This window comes from Copadichromis virginalis, linkage group LG3, assembly GCF_057382275.1.
Source record: "Copadichromis virginalis isolate Kocher_CV1m ecotype Utaka linkage group LG3, C_Virginalis_male_GT1.1, whole genome shotgun sequence".
Lineage (NCBI taxonomy): Eukaryota > Metazoa > Chordata > Actinopteri > Cichliformes > Cichlidae > Copadichromis > Copadichromis virginalis.
This window is the reverse complement of record NC_140620.1, coordinates 38,024,455-38,042,980: the sequence shown is the minus strand read 5'-3', so window position 1 is coordinate 38,042,980 and position 18,526 is coordinate 38,024,455. Positions and strand designations below refer to the sequence as shown.

The window sequence follows — 18,526 nt, the reverse complement described above, 5'->3', positions numbered from 1 at the left end:
AAGTCTTATGTAATTCCCTCAGAGAAACAGAGAGGGAGAAACACAAAAGAAAGATAAAAGATAAAACGATGAAAAGAGAAGAGAGAAAAGTCGGCACTGCAAATTAAAGCTTGGATAAGGAAATCACAACATCGGTGGGCCCGCAGCGCTGCGAGCTGGCAGACTGGAAATGTAATAAGCAGAAGGAGACGACGCACGCTGTATATCTAACAAGGTGTTTTTGCACCTGAGGGCAGCAGCTGCAGCATAAGCAGCAGCAGTGGGAGCCCAGCGGGGTAGAGCATAAAGTCTGATGCTGCTGATCGCACTCAGCACTTAACAAGAAGTAGATGAAGAGACAGTTAGGGCAAGGTTTGACTGAAGCGGGATGGGGAGAGGAGGAGGAGGAGGGAAGGAGTGCTGAGCCCAGTAGTGCGATTCAGTGGGGAGTTGTTGAGGATTTTTAGAGAACCTTAAATTATGTTCCTCTTCTGGGAAAAAGGTAGAGGGGAGAAGAGCTTGTACAGTCAAAACTGGAGTGAGTGCTACAGAGGGGGGAAAAGGAGAAGCAGCAGGCTGTTGGTGGGTAATTTGAGCAGGAAACATCAGATTTTATTGTGCAAATAATGACTGACTGCTGGAGAAAACCTGGCTACACCTTTTGGAGAGGAGATGAGAAATTTTGAAAGAAATCCGAGCATGAGCGCGATGCTGCACAGAAGGACTGCGAGCGATGACGGACTGACGGAGTGACTCAAACCCTGACAAAGGACGATTTTACAACAGATGTGAGAAAACACAGCAGGTGCAATAGGTATCAGTGTTTTGTTTAGATTTTATAGGCAGTGGTGCATCATAAATGGTGTACAGAGATTACATCACCACCTGTCTGTCACTGGACAACAACTCAGGACTCGAGAGAAAAACGGCTTTTAGGGCTGAATGTGAGTAAGTCACATTGTGGGGGATGAAAGAGATTGCTAACAGTGACCAGCTGCTATGCTAGAAGCTCAGCTTCATGCAGATGGTCAACATCATGGCGTCCAGATTTGCAGGATTCAGTTTGTCCGCCTCCACAGCAGCGTCCACTCAGGATGCACAGAAGCACAGTGGCGCCCCCAAGGGATCGAGCTTATTTGAAGACTTCACAGACAATGAACCCAAAAAGCTCTGCTGTGTCATGCATGTGAGGAAGAAGAGTATTGTCAGGTGTGCAAGGCAACTACTGGTTCTACAGCCATGAAATATGATTGGTCTTCTGGAGCCTCTACCCGCCCACCCCCACCCCTCACCAACACCACTGGTCTAGAGTACAGCTGATCTGCAGATGAACAGCGCCATTGGATCTAAGAGTGGCTAGGGCTGTGCATAACACATTTACTCAATGTGAATGGACTCATTACCCTTTAAACATGTCATACAACTATTGTTTTACACCATTATTAGATATTGAAAACAAATCTACATTTCATGTAGATTCATGTTCATTTGAAATATAAATCTGAAAATAAAATAATCCCACATCATCAACAGTTCAGGCTGCTGGTGGTAGAGGTGGTGCAAGGTGTAGGGGATGTTATCTTGATATACTTTAGTGCAAATAAGAATCCTGCCTCAGTAACACCACAGCCTGCCTGAGTATTGCTGCTGACCACATCCATCTGTTTGTGACCACAGTGTGTCATCCAGCAGGATAACACACCATGTTACAAAGCTCAAAATATCTCTTGAGCTACCAACCTCCTGAACCACATCCACGTGACGTGGCACATCTATAGTCGCATTAGTGGTGAATAGCGAGTTTGTGTTGCAGTTCACTGCAGAAAAAACATCCAGTGCTCTGCTTTTTTTAGATCGTTTTTAGCGTTATCGTCGGTGTCCCTGGGTCTTTTCCCGAGTGTTATGAATAAATCTTCTTTTTTTAGGTACCGGTTTTATTTTGTTGTATTTATCCGCGACACCTTAAAGGCCAGTCCATGAAAATATTGTCAGACATAAACTGGTCTGTGGCGCAAAAAAGGTTGGAGACCGCTGACATATTTGATTAACTAAAACTTGTGCATCCTTTCTTGCAGCAAACCCCAAGTGTTTGCTTTGACAAATTACCTTCGGTTCCAGTACGGATGAACTTTAGACCTACCTGAGACACAACAAGTAATCCATCAAAGAAAGCCTAGTGTTTTGCAGTCACAAGGAGGGAGAAGATTTAAAAATAAATAACAGAATGTGCGATAAAAACTTAATGTAATGTAACATAAGTAATAACCAAAAAAAGCCCTCCTGAAATGTGAAATCAGGCTGTCCCAGATTGTTGCATGCTGCCCCTTTATTCTCCCTCCTGCTTCACACTCCTGCATTTCCCAGCATTCATTTCAGCAGCCTCCAGAGAACACTCATAAACTTGTTTTCAGCTGAGTTTTATGTGTAGGTGGATGTAGCCATATAATGACAGAGGCAGTAATAGCAAAGCAGCGCAGGCGTCCAGTTAAGCAGAAACCTTCACGATTTACACATCTGCAAGCTGTGATCTGCAAGCCTGATCAGTTATCCCAAATAATGAGATGGGAAATGCTGCTGGTGATTGATGCACTGTCAAAAACGTCAAAGAAAATTCTAAATCATCCGTACAGTACTTCGCATTTTGCCAGCTACTCACAGGGGAAAAAACAAACCCTAATGCAATAAGTTCAGGGAAAGTTAGAGAGGCTCCTGAGACGGCAGCAGAGGAGGAACGAGGCGGAAACTTAAATCTCAACAACCCACCCACTTTTCACTGAGCTGATGCAGCTTCAGCTTCTGCCACACCGAGTGAAATCCACCGAGTTCTCACAAATGTAAACCCCAGCCAATAAACATGCAGTGATAGTAATGCTGAAAGCAGATAGCAGTGCCGTGCACTTTGCTCATTGTTACATCCTACATACGGTGTTTCCATCTGGAGTCTTTGATAAGCAGGCGCTGGAAATTCACTTTTTAAAAAAAATCATCTTCTACAGATTTTACATTTGGCAGGGACATAACATTTCATGGATATACGCTGATGTTGCAGCTCTGAGAAATCCACAGGATGCACAGATTTCTGCACATTTATAGCAGCTTACCATCGACAAATTAACATGACTAATAATAAGAATTAACAGGTTATTGTGCACATTTATTAATCACATACAGAAAATGTATTTTTCCCAAGTTCTGTTAAACAGAGCAAGGAACTTTTAACACAGGTTTTCCAAACATCCTAGTTTTATTATAGATACTTACATTACTTTACGTTCCCCATTTGACCTCCCTGATGCTGAAAGTCAGTTGTGCGTTGTTTTTGCTGGATAACAGCCTGCAGTCGTTTGTTGTAGTTTTCAGTAAGTATCACTTATGTCTCCTCAGCAATCCCAGGCCATTCTTGTTTCATGGGTTTTTCTTTCTGAAGCTTCACATATCCTTCTTTCATCATGATTCCTTCCATCTTGACAAGATTCCTGGTACCAGATCTTCTGAAGCATCCCCACAACATAATACTCCACCATGTTTCACTGTGGAGTTGTTTTCCTCTCTCTTCTTTCTCCAAACATAAGCAGCATCTCTGTGGCCAAAGAGACCTAGTTTTTGGGTCATCTGAAATCTTGTGCCACACTTCCAGTGTACATAATGTCTCCAGGTGGTCCTTTAATCAGACAGTAGTCAATCGTTTTCTTTCCAGAGTCTTTGAAATCTTTGTCTTCCCACCTCTGCCAGGTTTAAACTGTCTAAACTGACTTCTTTTGCTTTTGACATGATGCGTTTTCAAGAAATAGCTCAAACCCATGCTGGAGTTTTTATACTGTGTGTTAAATAAAAGATAAGCCTTAGTTTGATTTTACAAAGTTAAACCACATCATTGCACAGTAGAGGTTTGTGCTATGGCTCAATAAACTAGAGATGGACCGATCCGATATTACGTATCGGTATCGGTCCGATACTGACCTAAATTACTGGATCGGATATCGGAGAAAAATAAAAAATGTAATCCGATCCATTAAATATCACGAAAGCACCTCACAAAACTTGCAACACGCCGTAACTCGCCTCAGAACGTTAGCACGTCGGAGCAGTATGCATCACGTGATAGAGCAGCTGTGGCATGCGGGACCTGTTGGTGGTCTGGATAGCATTTGGAGCTTCGCTAGCAACCTGGCATTTCATCTCCGACAAAGTTATCCCCGAGAGAAGTAAAGCACGTGTGTAAGTCCATCTCTGAATGTTTGTAAAGCATTCCCACGTTAAGCTTAACGAGCGACTGCCTCTCGCTCTCCGGCTGCTACTTCAATCGTGAAACTGCTAATGATCAGCTGATCGGCTTTTCTGTCGTGAGTCTCTCTTGTTTGTTTTTGGTCCACTTTGCGCCAGAAAGAGGAAACCAGCGGCTGAACAACAGCAGAACGTTTAAGCTTGATAAGCTGTTGTTACAATTTATTTAATATTACTTTCTACACCAGGATCTTTTTCTATGTAGCTGACGGCTGGTAACTGTGCAGGGGCGGATCTAGCAAAGTTTAGCCAGGGGGGCCGATAGGGCATTAACTGGGAAAAGGGGGCACAAAGACATACTTTTCTTTCTTATTCTCATTTAAAATGTCTAGCTTTTAATAAATAATTATCTGACACCCAAAGTTTTAATTTGATGTAAAATGAATAGAAGTCAATTACTGTATATAGTGACTATTAAGTCTAATATATATACCCTAGTAAGCTATAGTACATTTTCCTTTGGGAAGGTACCATCTGTGCAGTCTGCAATTTTGTTGAAGAAAGATGTTGAATCTATTTAATATTTCTTGAAAAATAATTGATTTCTGTGCATTTTTTTTCACACTGCATCAAATTAAGGTTGATTACGTTGATTAAGCATCATGAGGTGGAGCGTGAGGGGTGGTTCCCTATTTTTTATTTATTTATTTTTGTTGTTGCTGGGAGTTGGAACCCTATTAGTTAGGTTGCTTAATATTTACGCTAAGTACTCTTTAAAATACCAGAATAGGGAGGATGGTGTAGGTCTAAGTTTATTAGATTGATCAGTATTGCTGAACTATGAAATATTTTTTTTGTATACATGTATAACAGAATAGCTTTAGTGTAGTTGTTGTTTTAAACTTGAGTATGAACTTGCAGACTTGCAAAATGCAGCAAGATATTTTAAAAAACAGTTTTGTTGATTAAAAAACACTATATCGGATTCATATCGGTATCGGCAGATATCCAAATTTATGATATCGGTATCGGACATAAAAAAGTGGTATCGTGCCATCTCTACAATAAACCTCTCATTTTTTCTGTAATTGTGTAGAAAAAAATATTCATTCATTCTTTGAAATGCTTAAAGAAAAGTAGAATGTTTAGAAATACTATGTCGACCATCCCTTAACTGTTAAAAATGACTTTTGACAAAAACTTTAAAATTCATAGGCCTAATAGCTGTTCTCACCTGTATAGCATTCACTCCAGCAAGTCAGGCTCAAATGCACGCTCAGCAGATCAGCTGATCTCAGTGCTAACCCAAATCAGCTGTAGGTTCAGCTGATATGCATTGTGCAGTTGGCAAATGTAGCGTAGAACATGCTATTTGAGTCTTTTTAGCTCACATCAGTTGCTGCCTATTGCAAGCCTCTTTGCAACCCACTGTCACCACAACACATCTTCTCTTGTCATTTCAGACAATGTGTCTTGCTGCTGCAGCAGAAAAGTTTTTCCTACTCTGAAGAGGATGGTGGCAGGAAAAATGTGTACAGGCATTAATATATTGCGATGAATTTATATTTGTTATTTCTGATCAATATGGCGGCCACATTGCTGGATTTATGAACAGTGGCCAGTGGTCTATCTACTTGAATGTAACTACACACTGTTATATACACAGTATACGCCAGCTCTAACTTCATAATAGTTGAAGCCTTAACATGTCAAGCAGAGGTAGTTCTAAACTCAAACAGAAATCAGACTAACAACTGTGTACTTAAGGTTCAGCATAAATTCTTGCTTTGACGCCAGCCACTCTCTCATCAGTCTGTAAAATCTCTCATTTGCATAAGAGTGACCATGACAGTGGATAAGTATAGCCAGCAGCCCATCACTGCATGCGTAGGATGACTAATGGAACAACATAATTGCAGTGGGCTATAAGTATCCACAGGGGGCAACAGTGGGCACGGGGGCCTGCTGACTGATGACAGGTGTCCGTTTTGATGCCTGCTGCATAAGCGGCATAGCAAAGGCACTCAGGGCTAGTGACAAGGAAGTGAGAGCAGTGTTGTGTGTATGTGTGTGTGCATGACGAAGTAGTACAAAGGCATTAGTATGAGTCAGAAGCAACACTTGGGCTGTAGGAGAGAAGAAGGACTGTTAGCATAACTGTGAATTTTCATAATTTTAGAAGCATATCGGTTAACTGATGTGGTGATTCAGAAGGAGCATTATCACAAATAGTTCTGTCAGACCAGAGATGCGTGTCTGTGTGTGTGTGTAATGAGAGAAAAGCTAAATGTGATCCATTATGATGTCAAATCATTTAACTGTTCCATTTTTGCTCCATAGTGTGACACAGAGGTCAGCCTGCAACCTATAATCATTCAGCTTTTGTTAATGGCAGCTTTAGGTATATAATGCATGTTAAAATCTTATGATTATTTGAATTCAGGATAATTTGGCGTGAATAATTGCGTGTTTAGCACTGAAAAGAGCAAATATGAGGTGTGGAGACTGCAGTTATTATGAGGTGTAAATCTAATATAGGATATTTTTAGATTTGATACGGATCCCAAATTGGATAAGTATGCCCATTCAGACAGAGAAATAAAGTGAACCGTGATTTAAACATAAGAAATGAAAAAAATAATCCACAGTATTGAAGTCCTCCTATTAAAACTATCTATAAAAGCACATTTAGACTGAAAAAACATTAGGAGTATAATTATAGTACAAATTTACTGCAGTCATTAACCCTGAAAAAGAAAAAACTCTGAAAAGCACGTACTGAATACGAAACAGCAGCTTGCTGATGAACATCTTGCGCGGGTTAGCAGCTAAAGATACAGATATTTTCTCAGGAGTGACTAAAAGCAGAGCTGAAAGTATGTGAATGTTAGCGCTAAATTCAGCAGGTGAACAGAAACACCAGCTGAATGATAGAGCTGCCTGTTGAATGGAATGATGGACGTGTTAGCTAAACTATTAGCTATCCAGTCGTTAAGTCTGACGTCACTAGCCGTGTCTGGGCCTAAACTCTGCTGCAGGTCCATATATCAAACGATCACTATGGCATTACTGAGAGTTGAAAAACTGTCTAAAGTCTTTCATCTTTAATAAAATGATCAGCGTTCTGCTCTACCAGGTGTAACAATTGAGTTTAACATCCAGGCATCCATGAAAACGGAATTTATGACATTTAACGGGAAGTTAGCAGGAAGTTAGCTCGCTAGCTTTTATCTAAATACAATATAGCATGTCCTGACTGTGGGGTTTTGGAAACAAATTAAAACGTACAGCTCTGTTATCACTTCCAACATAAATGAAGACAGAAAACTAAACAGCAGTGACGTTTGTAGGGTTACTGAAGTTGGGCTAGCTGGTATATAATGATGTGCTACGTGACCGCTAGCGACACAGCTATGTTAGCATAATATAAACAAGCTAACTTTTTTTCCACTCGATAAAAGTTAACGTGAGTGTTCTCGGTGGTCAGGAACAAATGTAATCGCATGGCAGGATGCTGTAAAAGGACCAAACTTCAGCCAGGAGAACAACTGAGATAATCCATCCACAATACGAGGTTAGTCATTCATATACTGCTGCATGGGCTGGGCTGTTACATCCTAAGGTTTTAAAAACTGAGCTTAAATAAATGATTAGTGGTAATAAAAGCCGAGGGAGGTCAACAGTGATCACTGACTGTTTTAGGAGCTTTTTGAGATTAAATAGAAGAAAATACAAAACATTAAACATGTTAACAACACAAAAGCCATATTAAACGCAGACTACTTTAGACCCGGAAGTAGGATTCGTCACGTCATCACTTAACAACCGGATAGTAACTCGCACAGTAGTGCCAAGCAGCAGCTGCTGGGGCAGAAAAATAAAGCCAGTGTGGACATGCCAAAACTTGAGTTCACTTTGAGAGCAAATGTTTCCCTCTATATCAACTGTACAAGGAGTCATGTTTGTTTGAAAGGCTGAAAGTTATCATTATTAGAGAGGTGGAGGCTAACACAGGGGGCTGTCATGCTAGCTCTCTGCTAGGCTCTCACCTATGTTATTTTAAGTCGGTGAAATTCACATATTTTTGGTGTTGGTGCCTTTAAGAATATTCCCATTACATTTTTCAGTAACACGTTTTCAATTCAATAATCACATTACAGTTAGATTTACTCATTACTGCATTTTCACAGACAGCATATGTGCTCATTAGGATAACCGTTTGTGTTGGTGTGCGGGATAGTGGCCCCAGGTTTATATTGTTAACTGGTTTTTATGTGATGACGCATTTAAGCCATGTTACAGAGTAACGTGAAAACTAATTAGCAAGTAATGTAACAAATTACTTTTTTTCTGTGGAATAGTTAAGTAATGTACTGCATTACTTTCAAGAAAAGCAGTGACTAATGTGAAATACATAACCTTTATTGAATAACAACCCCAACACTGCTTGCTAATAAGGGAGCAGCTGAAAGACAACATAGCACTAATTAGCAGCTATCTGTGTCGGTGGGTACACACATGGGATAAAGTGGGCCAGTGTTCCAGCACCTTCAGCTAATGAGTATTTAAATCTTACAGTTTACGATACAAAAATACTTTCAAGTAAGCATTTTTGTTCTGTGCAGTTTGACACAATGTGTCTACTAGCTAAAGGTACAGATACTGTATTTCACAGGAACAGAAAAACAGAAACAACATGTTAATGTGTAAAACTGTCGGAGGTGGAAAAAGATGTGGAAGTGTGGGAGAAGAGGACAGGAAAGTAAGAAGAAACATTTAAATAGGAAATTTAAAGCTTACATAATGTGATATGCTGCTGGAGTTGAGTTTTTTTCATATTGTATACAATATTGTGGTACATTTTATAGTGATTGATGTTAAACGGCTGCAGGGCAGGTTGTGGTATCCTTGGTAACTGGCAGGTTAGTTCCTGGCTACTATGAGAGACATTGAAAGAAACAGAAACGGCACTAAAATAATTTGGAATAAAATTTTGTGTGAGAATTTTGCAACAGGAGGGATGCCTTGAAAGTTCAAATAATTAAAACCACTACAAGCATGTAGTACACAATGGTACTATATGTGTATTCTGGCCACAAATAAAGAACAAAAACGACCAAACAATAAAGTACATCCGTTTCCCAGGTGACCAATCTATTTTGCATGTGTCACCAGAGGGCACCAAAGGCCCATAGAAAGCATTTTCTAAATACAAATAAACTTTAACCTAAAGTAATCCTAAATGTTTATTTCGTAACTACAATATTCTAATATGTTATTTGAATGCTTGTGCACATGTAAACAGTATTTATAGACTATTTACATATAAATAATATAAATGTTCTTCAGAAATGTGCACATTAATTTGACTGACCAAGCGGTGGTTAGCATACCACCCAGACTAGCAAGTTTAGACATTAGCAATTTAAGAAAAAATATACACAACAAATAAAGCTATTGATATCTAGTACTCTCTAATATTGATTATAAATAACAAATGAATAAACTTACGTGAGTGCATTTACGCATCCTCAGAACAGACTTTAGCTACTGTCAATCCACTAAGTGTTGACCACGCTGCATAATGCTGTAGAAGAACAGCTATTGGCCAATAAACCCAAGAAGGACCAATCAAAGAGCTCAAAACTAAACCAATAAAATCGAACCTTTACTGAAAGCATTTTTATCAGTAGCGGTTAAGCTTAAAGAGGAAAAACCTCCTAAAGTCTTATTTGTGGTAAAAGTAAGCAAACTTTTAAAAGATGTTTTTAATCAGATATGAGTGAATCTGTGCATTTTTTAATATCCTGGTTTAAATTTAAAGTTTAATTTAATAATACTTTAAAATTTGTTTTAAATTTGTTTAAAAGTAACAGGACCTGCTTCCAGAAGAACTTTGGTAGGAGTCATCAATGTGAATTTTAGCTGATATTTCACCCTTTTGCTGTCTTTTTAATAGTTAGGATTTGGAAAGCATTCATGATGCCTCATATAACATCTACTCATATAGTGTAGGATGCAGCTGGGTGAATCCAGGAAGAGGAGGAAACCTCAGAGCCAGCAGTCAGCTGACTTCAGCTGGTCCACAAAGAAAACGTGCTGGAGCCCACATTAGACATGTATGCTGCTTTTTTCTGAGTGACTCATGAGCTATCCATGCACCTTGCTAACTAAGCTTGATAGTATTAGCAGGTAAATTCATATTCAAACCACTCATCCAAATATGTGACGCAGCACGGGAAAAGCCAGTCAGAGATGCCAACCAACAATCCTGGCTGTGCACAAAAACAAACAAAACACAAAAGAAAAAAATCACGAACAAGGAGACATTCCAATATTTCTGTTTGCTATCTTAACTTCAGTGTCTGCAAATATGTCTCAAAACTGTCAGAATTTTTGTAAAATGTAAAAAAAAAAAGTAAAAAAAAATAAAATTCTGTCTTCAGAATGTTAGCTTCTAGTCCCCCAGAAAACGTATTTTTCTTCACAAGGCAGTAGGTGGCGTCACAGTGGCCTCATCTATTTTTAAATACAGTCTGTGGTCCCACAACAAAACAAAGTAAGTGGTCGTCATCAGCTTTGAGAAAGTCTAAAAATGTGGACTATTTGTGAGCAGTGACTATTATTATTTATATACAAATAATCAGTGGATAAAGTTTTGACTGAGGTTTTAATTTACTGCAAATCTTATTTACTGTGTCTTTTTCCCACCGTGTTTTGGAGCTTATCTGGAAAGCCTGTACTCGATTTGGAGTGCCAAAGTTGTCCATCTGAACAGGTCACTGAATCTTGCATTTTCCTCATAATAAGAGCTGGAAAAGTTGCCAAGATAACAGCCCGGCCACATTCACTTGTCTCCCACGAAAACTGGAAACCAACTTTCTTCAAGATGCTGTCACTTTGCCGTTGTCACTTCTCAAAAACACATAACAACTGGAATCTCACCACGCGACTGCCAGATTTTCTCACACCGCTTTCAGCAAAAACAAGGCGAAACACCTCTCCTCTCCTTCTTAATCTCTCTTTATCCCGACTGCGGTTAAAGCTGTGATCCAAAATGTGCTTGGAAACAATAGGATCCATACCCTTAACAAAAGTCTTTTCAGCATCGCAGTTCCTCCTTTTTTCTGGTGTTGCTTGACCTCTGCATGACTGCGTGATTCACAGTGTAACTAATGACGCATGAGGAGCTCTTCATACAAAATGGTATTTTTGTAAAGGACTGTTAGGTAATGTCAGAGGTTTTTCCATAAGCGGGAGTGAATAATATCTCTAAAAGTTGAGTTTTGTCAGGGGTCTTTGGAGAAGATATTGATTGAGTAGATATAGCATCTCGTAGACTTTGTGCTAATATCAGTTTTAGCAGCTTTTTAAGACTTTGATTAGGAACTTTAAAGTTTAGTTTTATTCTATCAAACACTTTCCTCCAAAGAAACCTCAAACTAGACGATCATGTTAGAGTTAGGACTAAAAATGTTTCCTAAACTACTAGTTTGCTGATAAGACTTTAGTGCGTGTATATGCGTCCATACATTTGGTTAGTATTTAAATTCCCCGGCTTTCCTGCGATATCTACCGTGGATTTAATCTCACGAGCGCGGACTTGACAACGACAAAGAGGGATCACTTTCATCTTTCATTTTCAGATTGTGTTAGAGTGACCACAAGAGGACAAAAGCCTGCATTAATACTGTAATCTCTCTGAAGAAGCCAGGGAAGGAGGACGACAAACCAGATCTGTTGGTTTTCAAGTTCTGCTCTATTAAACAACCCCTACTGATTTTTTTTAAAGTGCTGTCACAATAAACGTAAAAATAAAACAGTCAACTATATGTTTTTTGACATATTTAAGGAGTCAGATTTAGCAAACTCGCCGTCTTTAATCCGTAAACCAAATTCAAATCTTTTACTTTGTGATGTTTTGTTGAGTCAGTGTACGTAAGCCGTAAACCTCTCGTTTTGAACATCTACCTTGGAGCATTTATCCACCAGACGTGCTCAAACATGAGGGAAAAAGCTGTCAGGTTGCCTAAGAAACACACCTATATTAGGACTATAACAACACACTTCCTAATTTAATTACACTGCATGAAACAGTAACCAAACGATATCCTCCAAATCCTGCTGTTTTACATCCACTCCATAAGTGCTGTGGTGCATGCGGTACCCTAACAGTGAGGAGACAGGGTGGGATCTGTGGTCTTAACCAGGAGGTAATGAATATGAGGCAGTGCAGAGCTTCTGATCACATCATGTCTTATCGATTTTGGAGTATTTGTACTTCGAACGCAGAGTGTTGTTTTTCAGAGCTCCATCTGTCAATAACTTGTTGAGTTGGAACTGATTAATTTCAACCTTAAAACCAATAGAGGTGGTAATTTGGGGATATATCTTTTATCATACAAAAGGCACTCTGTAATTTGTGACGTGTCCGTGACCTTTTACTTGTTAATACTACATATTAGCTTGCGAGTTAGAGGAGTGCACGTGTGCAGTACGACAAAAGTGATCACTTCTGTGATGGTTTCTTTCAAGTGGTTATGTAGGTGTGTTATTTTCTGCTGCCTCTTTAGATGCAGGCGAAGCTTTACCATAACGTTACGAATGCAGCAATCATTCTTAACTGATAAAGACAACATCTGGGGACCTCCCCTCTACCCTTAATGAGAAGTACTGACACCGATAAAGATCAATGACATCATTAAAGACGTGTTTCGACCACCGGTAGACCACTCTCACTTGAAGTTTGTTTCTGCCGCTGACAAACTAAAACACTTTTTGGGATCTGTAAGTCATAATTTAAGGTTATTATCTAATTTCAAGTTTTTTACTCAGACGTTTTGCGTTAGCAAGTCAAAGTTTTGAGATAATACCTGGAAATTGGGACTCAAGCTTCTGAGAAGATCCGTTGAAACTTCGAGCTTATGGATGCAAAAAAAGAGTTTTTTTGTAGAAATGATTGGCACTAATTATTAAGAAGAGATTGGAAGCTGTGTTCTTGTTTGTGTGTCTGTTTATTGTTATTGTGGTTAATATGAAGCTATAAACAGAGAGCTATACCAGCAACCATACCAGGGAGATATTATCATAAACATCTGCTGTTTCCATACCAAAATGATCATAGTTGTGCTTTAAGTTCTCTCTGTTAAGACCTGAGAGTGTTGGGGTGGCGACCTATTCATGGTGATACCTCACCTCTCCAATAAAAACAACAGCTCCAGCAGCACCGTCACGACCGTGGTTGGATAAGAAGGAGTATGTATTTTCCCCATTTTGCATATATTTACAAAAAATGCAATTTTTTTACTCGTATCACATTGTATGAAGCATTGGTAGCTACTGACAATTTGTTTTCCTGTAAAGTGCTGCCCTGCCCTACTGTGCATTTAAATTAATCTGACTTAAGCTGACTGGAGAAGGCGTTCGCATTGGAAAGCGAGCGTCTTACATCCTAAGTTAGTGCAGCTTAACTTGATTATACTGCTGGGACACACTGATGGGAAATGGTTGTTATCTAAAAAAAACAAAAAACTAATTACATCTTTAATAAAGTTTTGATTCGGTGCCCAAAATAGCCTCTAACTGAAGAGTAAGAAACTGCTCTCAGTGGAGAAACTGTCTCCTGTGCCAGCAATCCTTATATATCTGCCAGACTTTTCAAAATGGTGGACGTTTGCTTTAGGAGTGAGCACTTTTTTTCTGTTTTTTCTCTCTTGTGTTTCAAGGTGATGCCACAATTTCTTAGCAGTGAAGAGGGGAAGCCTGCCATGTACATGAGTCAGGTTACTGTAATGTGTCTGTCTGCGCACCGTTTCCAGCACAGAGGACAGGCTGCTCAGCAAAGGACTGAACTCTGTCCAACAGCTCTGAGCGTCATGCCTGGGCACTCTGCGATCGCACTCCTCCTACACAACACAGGGCAGAAAGCAGCCCCCCTCCCCCTACACACACATAAATATATACGCACACATTTGGTCAAAATCAACATGTCAGTCCACCATTCAGCAATCACAGACTTCTTGTAGGTAGGACGGCATAATCACAGCAACGACTCGCAAAGCAATCAGTAATGCTCGTGGCCTCATCTGCATCTGCATTTAAAAGAAGGGTGGGGGGTCTTAAAAAATAAATAAATAAAAACTATATATTTTTTTTAAAAAAACAGCAGTCATGTAAAGTCACAAAACGCCACTTACAGTAATGCGCCTCTCAGAATTAACGAGCAAAACAACAGCGAGGAAGTGGGAACATCACATCTACTCCTACGCAGGCAGGATGGCACTTCAGTTTTAAAGTTATGTAACAGTCCATTGGTGTGAGATTACATTCACTTTGCCCTCTGAGGGGAGACAGGAGATCAAGATACTTCAAAAATAAAAGTCTGAGTGGCTAATTGAACACTGGCATGCCTCGTGAAGGTGCAGTTCAACCAAAAAAAAGAAAGAAAAGAAAGCCAGGCGGATGGATGGGTGGATGGATGGTCATTAGTTCACCTCCAAAACCTGCAGAGATGAAAATTTGCATTACTTCTCGTGGGTGGCTGGTTTGATTAGGTGCTGGAGGAAATCTGGGGGAAAAAACGCCCTGAACTTCTGCTTGTCTGAGGTAATATGGTAATTTGAAATCTTCAGGCTGTACACAGACAAATCTGCAGCACAACCACTGAGAGACAGAAGGAAAAACCATCAGTAAAGTTGAAGGAGGAACAGCCCAAGTACACAGTGCAGACCTGTGGCTGAGAATAATGAATACCTACACCCAAACTGTTATTATCATGTAAAAAACATCCATATTAATTTCATGAAACCTCCACTTTGAGCTTTGGGTCGTGCGTCAGCCTCACTCCCACCCGCCCCCCTGCACCAACGCTTTCCGACCGTCCTAATCGCTAATTGATTAATTGGCACAAACTTTAATGTCGAGGGGACGCACACGCGTGAATCACCGAGCTGCATTGTTTACCGAGACGTCCCCTGCTGACCGGAAACTACGTTAAACAACAAACGCCGACGCGCTTTGAACTTGAGAAGAGAAAGGGGACCTTCAAAAGGGAGGAGAAAATATTAATACAGCTACTGGAGCCTGGAGCTGTGCTGCATGTGCCAACTCTCCAGGAACTACCTCTTCCTTTTTTTTCCAACTTCGCGCAGGCTTATTTTTATTTATTTATTTTTATGCATCTTCACAGCCAGTCACACCTGTCTCCCTTTTTCTTTTTTCTTTTTAACGCAAATTTCGATTCCAAAAAAAACAAAAACAAACTTACCTTCTATCTGAAGGTGGGAACAGGTGCTGCGGGGCGCTGTGCGCAGTCTGCTGTCTTAATTAAGCGTCCGCGAGAGTTTAATGGTTATGTACGAAGAGGGTGCCGAGCCTCCGAGTCCGAGCACCATGCTGTGGGAACACGGGCTTGTCAAGAAAATGCGCACAACACCGGCGACAAGGCAGAGGAGCGCATTTTTAATTCTGTCTGAGCATCTGAAGTGATACACAGTCACAGCAGAGACACACTGTGTGCCCCCCCGCCTCCCTGACTCTGACACTCACTCACTCACACCAATCCAAATCACACCATGCCAGGGAAAATATTCTGCTTGTAAATCCACTTTTTTTTTTCCTTTTTTTTTTTTTGACATAGTGGACACGATATTTAATAGAGGGCGTTTCCCGTGTAATAATGCAGGAGCCTCACAAAACTTTAAGCCTTTTGTAATGTTCTCATGAGGTTGATGGACTCCAAGAAGGAGACAGCACCAGTGCAAACTATAAAAGACGAAATCATTTGTCTTTTAGGGGACACAAGGCACGTTTTTAAATCTGTGATATAACCAAGAAAATAACGTAGAAATATTATAAACAGACTTTTTACTGCAGAAAGGCAGCGAATCGTCCCACTTCTGTTCCCCTAATGAAGCCCTTGAGTATATAACGCGCTGTTCAGGTGGAAGAGAAAGCGCACAAAGGTCCTGAAAATGCTAATTGAAACGATTTGCATTTTCCCACAGAGACTAAACGATCAGAAATAACACCGCTCTTTATAAAACTGCGTGTGTGTGACCATGGGAGAAGCTGTGAGAAGCGTCACATAACCGGAACTGGACTTTTACGCACTGTGCGCTTTTTTGTGAGAGCTATTTCTGGACTGCTGCATCAATCTTTTTTTCTTTTTTTTCTTCTTACAGGTGAAGGTGTGTGATTCTGCTAATGGCCGCCAGGTGACGCCAGAGTCCGCGCTTTATGTCGCCGACATGGCCAAAAAGCTCCAGAAGTTTTCTGAAACAGGTGAACATTTGGTTCTGGTTCTTTATGTGTGACTTTGAACAACATTTACCTTCCTCTGTATCTAATGAATGATGTAATATTTTACATATGTGAAGCAATAAAATAATAATAATAATAAACATGTTTAACTTACTAAACTGACATTTGACAACTTGAACTGTGTTTAAACTGAATGTAGAACTTATATCACATCACTAACTAACTATAACTGTGTCTTTATGTGGCCATAGGAAACTAACTAACTATCTGGATACCTATAACTACCTAACTATAAGAACTATTACTTGATATGCTCAGTATGTGGATTGGGGGGGTGACAAAGCATCTGGCATTTTGCCAGATTTTCCCTGTTGTAATACAATAAAGCATTAGCCTACATTATTTTGACATTGATAATAAACCAGGCAAAAAAAAAAAAATGGAAAGAGCTTGATTAAATGCTAATAAAATTTTAGTAAGTCACCAGTCTGACACAGGGTTAATGGAAAGAGACATGTCAGGCAACCACACAGGATCACGTCTACACCTACGGCCACTTTAGAATCACCTATTAACCTAACAAGCAAAGTGGACTGTGGGAGGAAGCAGGGGTGCCCAGAGGAAGCCCACACAGGGACAGGGATAACAAGCAAAGTCCACACAGGCAGACCTGGGTCGAGCAGAAGGTTTCAACCACATACCGTCCTGCGGCGAGGCAAGAGGGCTAACCATTGCACCATTGTGCCACAAAACTCTTGTCCTGAATTTTAATTATATATGCTTTGATACTGTTGGTCATATACGCTTTTTTTAAGCCCAATTTTTATTTTGTTTACATATGCTGTACCATCCATCCATCCATCCATCCATCCATTCATTATCTTTAGCTTATCCTTATCAGGGTCCCAGGAGAGGGGAAGCAGCTACCATAGTGCAAGAGGCGGGGTACACCCCTGACAGTTTGTCAGTCTAAGGCAGGGCTAACACAGACAAAACAACCACTCACACCTATGGGTAATTTAGAATCACTAATGAAACTACCTGCACTAACTGACATTGTGTTAATGTAGCATTGGCATATTAACACACAATGCTACAATCCTCCCAGGAGTAGATGTCACAGCAAATTCACCCCAACGTCAGACCGTGTAAAAAAAAAATCTCCATCTCAGAGTCAACAGGCCTCAGTTATCTATAAAAGTCATGACAGTACAGATGTTTGTTTCACACCACTAAATTTAGAGGAAACCAAACACCTCATATCAGCTGTAGGCACAATGTTGGAGAGGTGATGTTTTGGGCTTGTTTTGCAGCCACAGGACCTGGACATCACCCACTAACAGAGTCAGCCATGAACTCCTCTGTATACCAAAATATTCTAGAGTCAAATGTGAGGTCATCAGTCTGACAGCTAAAGAGCTGTTACTGCTACGCTTGGCTGAAACTGGGTCATGCAACAGGACGATGACCCCAAACACAGTCGAGGTCCAGACTGCTGTGGTGGGACCTTAGAGCTGTGCATGAATGAATCACTGCAAACGTCAATACAACGAAAGCACACTGTAAAAAAGACTGGGCCAAAATCCCAGCACAACAATGTGAGAGACTCATAAAGGCATGCAGGAAATTATTATGTCAGGTTATTGCTGCTAAATGAGGTTCTACAAGCTACTAAATCACAAGGTGTACTCATTTTTTCACATGTCTGTAGTTGCTTCAGTCCCTTCTGTTATCCATGTAAACTCTCACGTTGTTATGGAACTAAGCCATGATTAATGTTATGACTTATATCTTTGCTTTCACTGCCAGATTTGCAGACATAATAAGCTGCTGTGAACAAACTTCCTGTGGGTGCAGAACACGCTGCTTATATGAAATAGAACTGGACCTCAGTTTTGCTCATGTGGTTAATGAGAGGCTGATTTATTAGAATAGGGAGTCGAGATTCAATGGTCATGTCGCTGAGATGTTTGTCTGTCCACGTATTTCTCTGCGGTGCTTCAGGAGCAGGTCAGCTCTAGGTGTTTTTACCCTAACCTCATGCCTCTCTCTATATTGTTTC

The 18,526-nt window shown here is 40.2% G+C and overlaps 1 protein-coding gene across 1 annotated transcript in view; it reads right to left on the bottom strand.

Moving 5' to 3' along the window:
* rin1b (Ras and Rab interactor 1b) overlaps positions 1–15,763 on the bottom strand; it is a 43,330-nt gene extending 27,567 nt beyond the window's left edge. The window contains exon 1 of the mRNA XM_085450974.1: positions 15,470–15,763. The gene's annotated coding sequence lies outside the window, so the exon portion shown is untranslated. The remainder of the gene's footprint in view (positions 1–15,469) is intronic.
* Positions 15,764–18,526: the final 2,763 nt, after the last annotated feature.